A 10,563-nucleotide genomic window follows, 5' to 3' on the forward strand; every position below is an offset into this window, starting at 1 on the left:
GGGTCAGGGCCCCATGCTGGTAATCATAACTACTCTGATTCATACCATAACAGCCATGCCAATGCCTAGAGGACAGGCTGCAAACCACTTGTCTCTGAGTTCCCCGCCTTTGAGCCCACATGCTAACTTGACTGTGTTAGATATGCCCCACCCCCCAAGTCCAGTGATTGGTGATCTTTTTCCCATGGACAGTGTAAATCTCCACTCGAGTGTGACCGACATCAGTGTTCCACGCCCAACGACAACAGTCTATCTTTAGAACAGAACTCGGAGGTGAGAAGTCACTTCAGCATTTTGCACACCTAGCCAAACTCACACTGCAGTCGGTGACAAGGACAGAATCACATCTCTGGGTTCTCTCACGCTGGCTCCCTCCTCTCTTGCGGATTCACCATAAATTTGGAACCACAGAAGTTCAAAACAAAGCTGAATCCTGTTTGGGGCTTTAAGCCCGTGAGTCACAATTGAACAGTGGCTTCTTTCTTTCCATGTTAGCTGGGTTTTTCCTCCCCTGTGGCTCAAACAAGAATCAACTTTGTGACAATAATTCATTCAGTGCTGCCTGGAAGCAGGCACTGAGTTGGGAGGTGACAAGTTCTGTAGTGGCCCAGGTAGCAATGTGTCTTCTGCTGAGAGAATGCTGGGGGAGGGGGAGGGCAGTGAGCCCAGCAAGCAGAGGACCGGAATTTCCTTCCAAGCTCAGCAAAGGCTGCCCATTGAAGAAAGACTTTCCAAATATCTAAAATGCCTAGGTGTGGGAGAAGAGGACTCCAGAGGCCAGAGGGGGCGAGCCAGCCCTGGGAATGAGCGCTCTGAGAGCCGCACTGACTGGATTGGGACCTGGGTCTCTATCCCTATCTGTGTGGCCAAAAATAGTTGTTGGAGGTGCTTTGGGAAAGAAGCCCCTCCTTACCTGTGGGGGCCATGCTGCAGGGGGGCATCCATGGCTGACTGACCTCTGCTCTTAGCGTCCCTGCCAGCTCCGCTCAGTCCTTGAGCCTAAGACTTCTCTTCAGTACTTTTTGTTCCTTGTAGGGGACACTGGGGTCTCCAGGTCAATTTTTTTTCCTCTCTCTTCTAGTTTTTCCAAATGTCCCCATTTGCTGTTGGCTAAATATATCTTTAAGCTCTTTTTATGCCCTGTTGGGGAATTTGCAAATTTTAAAACATTAGCCCTGACATAACCTGGGGGAAAATACACAAAATTCCCTTACTCAACAATCCAAGGCAATGGAGAACTAAATGCCGAATTGTCACCAGACAGAAAATACTCAAGGAATTGTAGGGGGAGGGATTCCGCCCTGGGGCTGAAGGTTAGACCTTAAGAGAAAGTAGAGAGGCAAGAGATTGAAGTCGCTACTCCAAGTGCAGTTTCCCACTGGAGACAGAATAAATGGCCAGCTGTTAGGAGTGTGTGGCTTAGAGCTTCTGAAACAAACCCACCCCGGAATGCAAGAGTCACAGAACCTGCCCCACCTGGAAGATTCAGGAGGCTGCCATGGGGTGCCTACCTCCGCTCAGCTATGTGGCCTCTCTTAGTCAGCTGAAGCAATTGATGGTTAAGGAACCCCTCTCAGGACCCTCAGGACCACATAATAACTGCTACTGGACGGTGACCCAGTGATTGACAGAGGGTGGTTACTCTGTATCAGACGGGAGTCAGTCGTTCCTAAGGCAACACGAGGTGAGAAAAACTCGCCCATTGTATAAAGTAAGTAGCATCATGGACTGGACTCATCTGCCTCAGGAGGCCCTCCTTCCAAGCAAAGCTGCCAACAGAGGAAGAATTCAAGTCACATGCTCTTACAGTTGTGGTAAAAGGAGAAACAGATGAAAAAAAAATGGTATTTTGAGAGAAAATCTGTTTTAATGACATATTTTCTTTCTTCAAATATCTCAAAAACACTGCTTAAACATTTAATCAGTATAAAAACTCTTCATTTCACTTTGCTTTTCTCATGTGAGCTCTTCTGAATTCATCTGTGTATTTTTAAACCTACAGCATATTTTGATTCAAATGCTAAATTTGCAACAGAAATCTGTATTTATATTTCACATAATTTATGGCTGAAGCAGGATTCACATACCTGATTTATTCCAAACATACTTCAAAGTTTTCCAATATCTAGGGCGAATACCAAAAATAATTGCCTCTCTTAATATCTACGTCCATATTGCTTGGTCTAGCTTCTTTATTTTAGAACTGACTTTAAAACACAACCCCATGGATTTCAAAATTGTCTAAGTAACTTGCTAACTTTGTGTGATTTTGTACTATCGTTCGTTTATTTGGTTTTTAGTTTAGCACACAAATGCTGGGTTATCCCAGCTCGCCGATCCATGCCCATCATCTTTTGCACACATGTCATCACGTCCAGTTGTCCCAATTTCCCTCCCACGCTGCCCTTTCCTGGACCCCTCCCTTGTCTGTTTAGTCCCTTTTCTTACTGGGTAGGTGCCCCTCTGCCTTCTTTCCATCACCGTTTCCATTTCCCACACCTCCCTTAAGAACTCCTCCTCTCTTCTCTTCCCCGCCCTAGTTTGCGACCAACACATACACAGAAATACTCTCCCACTTCCGTGTTCAGTTCTCACTCTCAATACAGATTCCACACGTCCTGGTTTTGTCTCTGTCACTGTGACGAAACCTCTGACAACGAGCAACTTCAACGACTTATCTTGGCTCACAGTTCCAGGCTACAGTCTATCACCCAGGGGTTGCCATGACAGCAGGGGCCCAAGCAGCTGGGTCGTCACATCCACAGTCAAGAGCAGAGAGAAACGACCACTTGCATGCTCACTGCCTGGCTTGGTTTTGCCACTCAGGTATAATTCTGGACCCAAACCCAGGGAATGGTGCCGCCAGTTTTAGGTTGGGTCTTTCCACACCAGGTAACACATTTGCGACCACTCAGACATGCCCAGAGACCATCCGTATCTAGACCATCCTTCACTGAGACTCTTCTTGAGTAATTCTCACCCATGGCCAGTTGACAATTAACAAACAAGCACAGATCATACAAGAGAAAACATGAACTATTTGGCTTCCTGTCAATTCAATATCAGCATGAAATTCAAAGCGGTCTTTCATAAAGCAAGATTACTGATGTCTACTTCATATTCTTTTGTCTTTGCAACTAATTAGCATAACACTCTTGAGTACAATGAAAATCTGCCCACTAAGTGACTGATTCATACTGTTTTAAACATTTAATTTCCACATAATTTTTTTTGTGCCTACCCTGCTACATCACAGGTAAGCCTTGTTTTCTGCGAAGCCTCAAGTTAGCTTATTCGTGTACAAGAGGTTTAAATCACCCTACTGCTTTGGATGACTGGATATCTAGCAAATATTCCTTTTGCTTCAAGAATATCTTAAGAGACAACCATGAAATCTTTGCAAAAAGTTCTCCACCGCTCGGCCAATGCTTTTCTTACCCCAGGTAGGTGCCCACTCTGCCTCCCGTCGCTCTCTGTTCCCCACCTCCCTTCAGACTCTTCTTCCCTTCATCACCCCCTCCCGAGGCTGATGACCAACACACGCACAGAGTGCTGGCAGAGAGCACAGATAACTGTCTTCTGTTTCCGCGCCCACAATAGGATGACTCACAGCGTGTGCACACCTTTAGGATAGCTTCAGAACTACACCCACAAGCTCGCTCAGCAAGCTGAGCACAAGCATCTTCAATATGGATCATTTAAGTGGAACAAAGAGCAGGGTGTTGGTGGTGCACACCTTTAATCCTAGCACCCAGGAGACAGAGGCAGGTGGATTTTGTTGAGTCTGAGCCATCCTCATGTTCATAGTGAGTTCCAGGATAGCCTGGGCTGCACAGTGAGTTCCAGGATAGCCCACACTGCACAGGAAGACCCTGTCTCATAGATAGATAGATAGATGGATAGATAGATAGATAGATAGATAGATAGATAGATAGATAGTAGATAGATAGATAGATAGTAGATAGATAGTAGATAGATAGTAGATAGATAGTAGATAGATTGATAGATATAAATGAATGAATGAATGAATGAAGCAAAGCAACAGGCAAAGAACAAGTTTCTTGTTTTAAAATTGCTCTGATTTCAGGGAGGTATGCTGGGACACCCCAGTCCCAGCTCTCCATGGGACACCCTAGCCCCAGGTTTCTGAGGGACACCCCAGTCCCAGGTCTCTGTGGGACACCATAGTCCCAGCTCTCTGAAGGATACCCCAGTCGCAGCTCTCCGAGGCAGAGACAGGAGAGTTGGAGCCCTGCAAGATTGCATAAACTCAGCTTCTTGAGCAGCTAGAAGAGATCCTGCCTCAAAAGACGCGGGCTGGGGTGTAGAACACTTGCCTAGAATGTGAGAGGGCCTACCTGTACACTGAAACCAAGCAAGCAAACAAACACCACAGGCAATCCAGCCCTGATCTACTGCCGAGAACTTTGACAGATGTAAAACTCACAAGTGTCTACATAAATGAATTCAATATTCTACACAATGACAGTACTGTAAAGAAAATGACTTTGAAAGTCCTGTGAGACAAGTCTACCCCAAATACTGATTGGCTGTCTTCCTTACGTCACACGACTTTCTCTGTAGCCGAAGAAAGTCCTTCTTATATCACGTGACTTTCCCTGTAGCTGACAGGATTTTGGATCAATCAGAATTTGATGCTATGAGGGAGACTTTGTGTTCAAGGACAATTGTTTGGTTGCTTAGTTGAAGATCTTTTTTTTTCTTCCAGCTTTATTGAGGAATGCCTGACAGAAGCGGTGCATATTTAAGATGTGTACACTTGATAATGTGTACACTTGATAATGTGTACACTTGATAATGTGTACACTTGATAATGTGTACACTTGATAATGTGTACGCTTGATAAGGCGTACGCTTGATAATGCGTAAGCTTGATAGTGTGTACGCTTGATAATGTATACGCTTGATAATGTATATGCTTGATAATGTATGCACTTGATAATGTGTACACTTGATAATGTGTACATTTGATGATAATATATCCATCTGATCATGTATACATTTGACAAATGCTGTGGCGTGGTTACTGAATAAAGCCAAGTATTTCACAGCGACCACCTCAGGTGCCCTTTAATGAGCAGGGGGAATACTTACAATCTAATACATTATGCAGTATCAGTAATTCATACATTCTGATTTTATCATTGTTTTGGTCTGGGACTGAACCCCAGGCATTGCTTTTGCTTGACAAGCATTCTACCACTGAAGAAGAACCCCAATCCCAGAGTCATTATGTGAACAGCGGCTCTCTAGACCTCCACACTGTGAACTAGATCTTCATCTTACAAATAAAGGCAGCATCTCCCCGTTTCCCATACTCCCCACCTCTAGGGACCACCTTGCTACTTTAACTTCTTCGCTGTCACACGTTAGAGAGTCAGTGCAGCATTTGTTCCAGAACTTCAGGTTTATCTCTCTTAGCATGGTGTCTTCCAGGCGTAGCCATGTTGCAGGAAATGGGTTTCCTTCTTTATAAGGCTGAATCATATAGATGTAAATGTATATCTTTATATATCTGTCTATCTCACATATTCTTTATCTATTCTCCCACAAGCAGGCGTGAGGTTGTTTTCCTATCTCAGCTATCGTAAAGGATGCTGGGAAAAGCAGGGTCTAACCGTCTCTTCCAGGTACCGATTTCATCTCCTTGGACCGACACCCAGGAGAAGGATTGTTGGACCATATGGTAGTTCTGCTTTTAATTATTTTTGAGGAACTTCCAAAACTGTTGCCCTAACGACTGTGTTGAGCTTCCATGAGTTGTTAAACGTCCTTTAGATCTTTCCCTTTCCGTTCCAACAGAATTTTCATAATGAAGATGGCAATGTCTTTGGCTATTTATTAAAAAAAAAAGTGGTTTTCTTTTGGGTGTGAGAATTCAACTCACCTTATAGACCAATATTATGAGCTAGGTCCTGGTAAGAATTGTTTAAAAATTTTATTGAACATCTAATTCAAATTTCAGGTAACTAATATTAATTCTCATTTAACTGTTGAGAGAAAGTATTTTTTAAATTTCTGTCTTTTCTTCCATTGTATAGTTTTAGCTCCTTTGTAAAAAAATCAGGTGTTCATAGGTTTGTGAATTAAGATCTGGGTCTTTGATTCGATTCCATTGGTCAACGTCTCTGTTTTTGTGCCAATACCAAGCAGTTTTCATTACTGTAGCTCTGTAATAGAGTTTGAAGTCAGGGATGGTAATGCCTCTGGAAGTACTTTTATTGTATAGGATTGTTTTGGCTATCCTGGGTTTTTTTGTTTTGCCATATAAATTTGATTATTGTTCTCTCAAGATCTGTGAAAAATTTTGTTGGGATTTTGATGGGGATTGCATTGAATCTATAGACTGCTTTTGGTAAGATTGCCATTTTTACTATGTTGATCCTCCCAATCCAAGAGCATGGGAGATTTTTCCATTTTCTGGTATCCTCTTCAATTTCTTTCTTCAAAACCTTAAAGTTCTTGTCAAATAGATCTTTCACTTCCTTGGTTAGAGTTACCCCAAGATACTTTATGCTATTTGTGGCTATTGTGATAGGTAATGTTTCTCTGATTTCCCTCTCTGTATCTTTGTTCTTTGTGTATAGGAGGGCAACTGATTTTTTGGAGTTGATCTTGTATCCTGTCACAGTACTAAAGGTGTTGATCAGCTGTAGGAGTTCTTTGGTAGAGTTTTTGAGGTCGCTTATGTACACTATCATATCATCTGCAAATAATGAAAGTTTGACTTCTTCCTTTCCAATTCGAATCCCCTTGATCTCTTTATGCTGTCTTATTGCTATCGCTAGAACTTCAAGCACTATATTGAAGAGGTATGGAGAGAGTGGACAGCCTTGGACTTCCCACAGGGCAGGGAACCCTAACTGCTCTTAAGGCTAGAGAGGGAGGAGGAGGTGGGGAAGGAGAGGGAAAAGGGAGGCGGGGAGGAGGTGGAAACTTCTAATAAAAATAAATAAATTATAAAAAAATTCATTTTATACCATTATTTTAAACTTGGTGTTAAACAGCACAGTGGGAAAAATTACTGTCTTTCTGTAAAATGTTCTCTTATGTAATTAGTGATGGATATTATAGATTGTCTTCCAATGAAAGATAATGAAAATTATCTTTTAAAAATCCAATGAAAGACAAAATAAATGTCTGTAAAAAAAAAATTTCTGTCTTTTCACTGACAGTGTCTGAGACAGTCTTGTGTAGCCCAGGCGCTAGCCTAGACTTCTGATCCTCCTGCTTCCACTACTCAAGAGCTAGGATTGCAGTTGTGCATGCCACACGTTGCTCATTTGTTTTACAAAAAGCATTTTCATAGCCTGTTTTCTGCTGCTATAACAGAATACAACAGACAAAGTAATTTATAAAGGAGATTTTTTTCCCTCAGAGTTTTGTAAACTGAGAAATCCAAGAGGATGTTCTTCTCTCTGTGTTAGAGGGAGGTTTTATGAATAGAGGAAGCTGAATGACGAGACAAACAGCAGGTAGGAACAAGAGAGTGCTGGCAATATCAGGGGACCATCCTTGCCCGTCAGTCAGTCAGCAGGACCATCCTCGCCCGTCAGTCAGTCAGCAGGACCATCCTCGCCCGTCAGTCAGTCAGCAGGACCATCCTCGCCCGTCAGTCAGTCAGCAGGACCATCCTCGCCCGTCAATCAGTCAGCAGGACCATCCTCACCTGTCAGTCAGTCAGCAGGACCTCGGGAGGCAGAGGCAGGCAGATCTCGTGAGTTTGAGGCCAGCCTGGTCTACAGAGATAGTTCCAGAAAAGGTTCCAAAGCTGTAGAGAAATCCTGTCTCAAAACAACAAGTCTATTCAAGTACCGAGCACATACTGCCATTTCTAACTCTTTCCACAATAGGATGAAGGAGAAATGATTTGAGGTCAAGGGTCAGCAAGAAGACTCAGCATGTAAAGGGGCTTGGCACCAAGTCTATCAACTTGAGTTCCGTCCCCGAAACCCAAATATCCAAGGGAGAGAACTAAGTCCTGAAAGCTGTCCTCTGGCTTCCACGTGCGCACTGTGACACCTCCATGCCCACCAACCCCAAATTAATAAATAATAAAAAATTATAACTAAAATTTAATAAAATGTACAGGTAGGTGTGGTGACACAAACTTGTACTTGAAGGATGAAGCAAGAGTCTAAAGCTAGCTTGGGTGCGGTAATGAGTTCCAAGCCAACCTAAAATACAGAAAATCTCTGTAACACATGCCTTTAATCCCAAAATTTAGGAGGCAGAGGCAGCCAATCTCTGTGAGTTGGGGGCCAGCCTGCTCTACAGAGTGAATTCCAGGACAGTCAGGGTTGTCTCAAAAAACAAAGAAAAGAGAAGGGAAAAAAAATCTCTGTATCAAAATAAATAAACTGATTAAACTGAAAATTCATTTAGGCTAACGACTTTTCACATGCTCAATAGCTATGTTTGGTCGGGGGCTACTAACTTAGGCAGCAGACCACATAGCCCCAGGCTGTTTCTCCGCAGCAGACTCAGAGCCATGATTCGAATGCAGTTCCCAAGTCCAGAGTGCCTTCTTCTGTCCCTACTGGGTCTCAGGAAAGGAGCCTTGGCTTCTAGGAGACATTTTCATGAGTATCGGCAGCCTTTACTTCAGTTCTTTTAGTCCCTCTGCAGAAGGATGTGGCAAGCGGCAGGCTACTCCAGAGTCTCTCTTGAAGGCCCCAGGGTTCTGTTCTCTAAAGGACCAGCGAGGTCTGTGCATTCTGTCTTGTCGGAACCGAAATATTTACTCGCCTTCCAAGCTCGGGAAACTGTTCCGCTTCCAGTTTCCAGGGGGTTTCTTTGACCAGTCGTCGGGATTGCACCGTGGGAAGCTTTGTTTAGTTACCAGGAAGCTCTTTTCATGTCTCTAGTATGTATTCTGCCTCATAAATGCCTCTGGACTAGGCCTGGTTGGAATGGGGAGATTCTAAAGAGGCACTTGGGTTTCTCAGTCCGACTACAAGACTGTTCAAACAATCGATCCCAAAGAAATGGGAGCTTCCCCAGGAATCTCATGCTGGGAAAAGAAGCAGGAGTGGGGCCCTGTCTCCCAGAGAGAGAGAGGTCACACAGGTATAACTCGTCAGACTGACTGCAGCCCAAACAATGATGGATCGGGGTGGGTGGGGCCACACCTTGACCAGGACTACTTAGACCTACAATCCTTGGCCCTAAACATTGGTCTCTCTTCAGGATCCAGAAGATGGACTTGGAGGTGCAGGGGCGAGCAGGGCAGTTACTGAACCTTTCGGTCCCTCTTGTCAATGTGGCCACGTTGAATGGATACCCTTTTCCTGTTTCTCACTTTGAATTTGGCTTTTAATTGGCTTATTGAGGACAGGTGACGGACCCGACTTGGGTCACAGGTTGTGAAGTCACCGTGCCTTCCAAATGTTGATGTTTTTCTCTTCATTTCAGCAAGACTATTGTGTCCACCTGGACTTCCTCTGTGGTCTGGAAAGCGCATCCAGGCAGAGTGTCAGAGATCCTGTGCAGGCCCCTCATTTCTCTCCCGGTCCCATGAATGTCCCCCCAGTTTGCTGTTCCCTGGTGAGCTGATGAGCCCGGTTGTGTGAGCACTTGTCTGGAAGTCTCTGCACAAATGGAGTCACTACAGGCCCTCTTCTGACAACCTATTGTCTTCTCTGCCACCACACAGTCTCTCCCTTCCTCCTCTGTTTTTTTTTTCTCCCCAGAAATCTAAAGAACCGAACTTCCCTTGTCTTTGTTTCAGGGACCCATCTGTCCTGCCAGCCCTTCCTCTGCCACTGCTGGTTCCCTGTCACGTTTTCTGGACTGCACTTCCTCCAGGGAGGCACTGGAGACCATCTTCCGGTATCCCTCTCTTTTGTTTGTGGGGATTCCTCCTCTGGTGTCTGAGGGTTGGCAGTCTGTCTTCTGGCTGGATCCCACGCAGGCGGCAAAGGAGCCTTCCCTCTCTGGTTTCCCTCTTTGACAGAACCCAGATGTCAGCTCAAGCTCGCCATTTCAAAAATAGAAGACCTGACTTTTTTATCTCCAAAATCTAAAATTGCACACATATATCGGTATGTCGTTCCCTGCACACAAACTTTGTAGAGGAAAGAATGATAACTCAGCATCCAGACAGAAGACAAACAAGTGCAGCATTACAGATGGAGTTCACTTTCCCGCCCTACTTCTCTCACAGGTGGTAACCAGTTTACTGAACCCAGTGTGTTTTAAAACGTTACTTATTGCTATCATCCGTGTGCACATGCCACACACATGTGCGGTTAGAGGGCAAGCCTGTGGAGTCAGCTCTCTCCTCCATCTTTACTTGGGTCCCAGGGATGAAACCCAAGTCTCCAGGCTTGGAACAAGCACCTTCACCCACTGAGCCATCTCATTGGATCTGAATCCTCATAAAGTGTGTGTGTGTGTGTGTGTGTGTGTGTGTGTGTGTGTGTGTACTGTGTTTACAGTGTGGGTACACAGACTATAAAGTTTTCTGGGTATGAATTGTATGCATATATACATACATACTTATACTTTGCACGGATTCATAAACAATACATAATATTTTAT

This window comes from Myodes glareolus, chromosome 5 (assembly GCF_982192425.1).
Source record: "Myodes glareolus chromosome 5, mMyoGla1.1, whole genome shotgun sequence".
In the NCBI taxonomy this organism is placed as follows: domain Eukaryota; kingdom Metazoa; phylum Chordata; class Mammalia; order Rodentia; family Cricetidae; genus Myodes; species Myodes glareolus.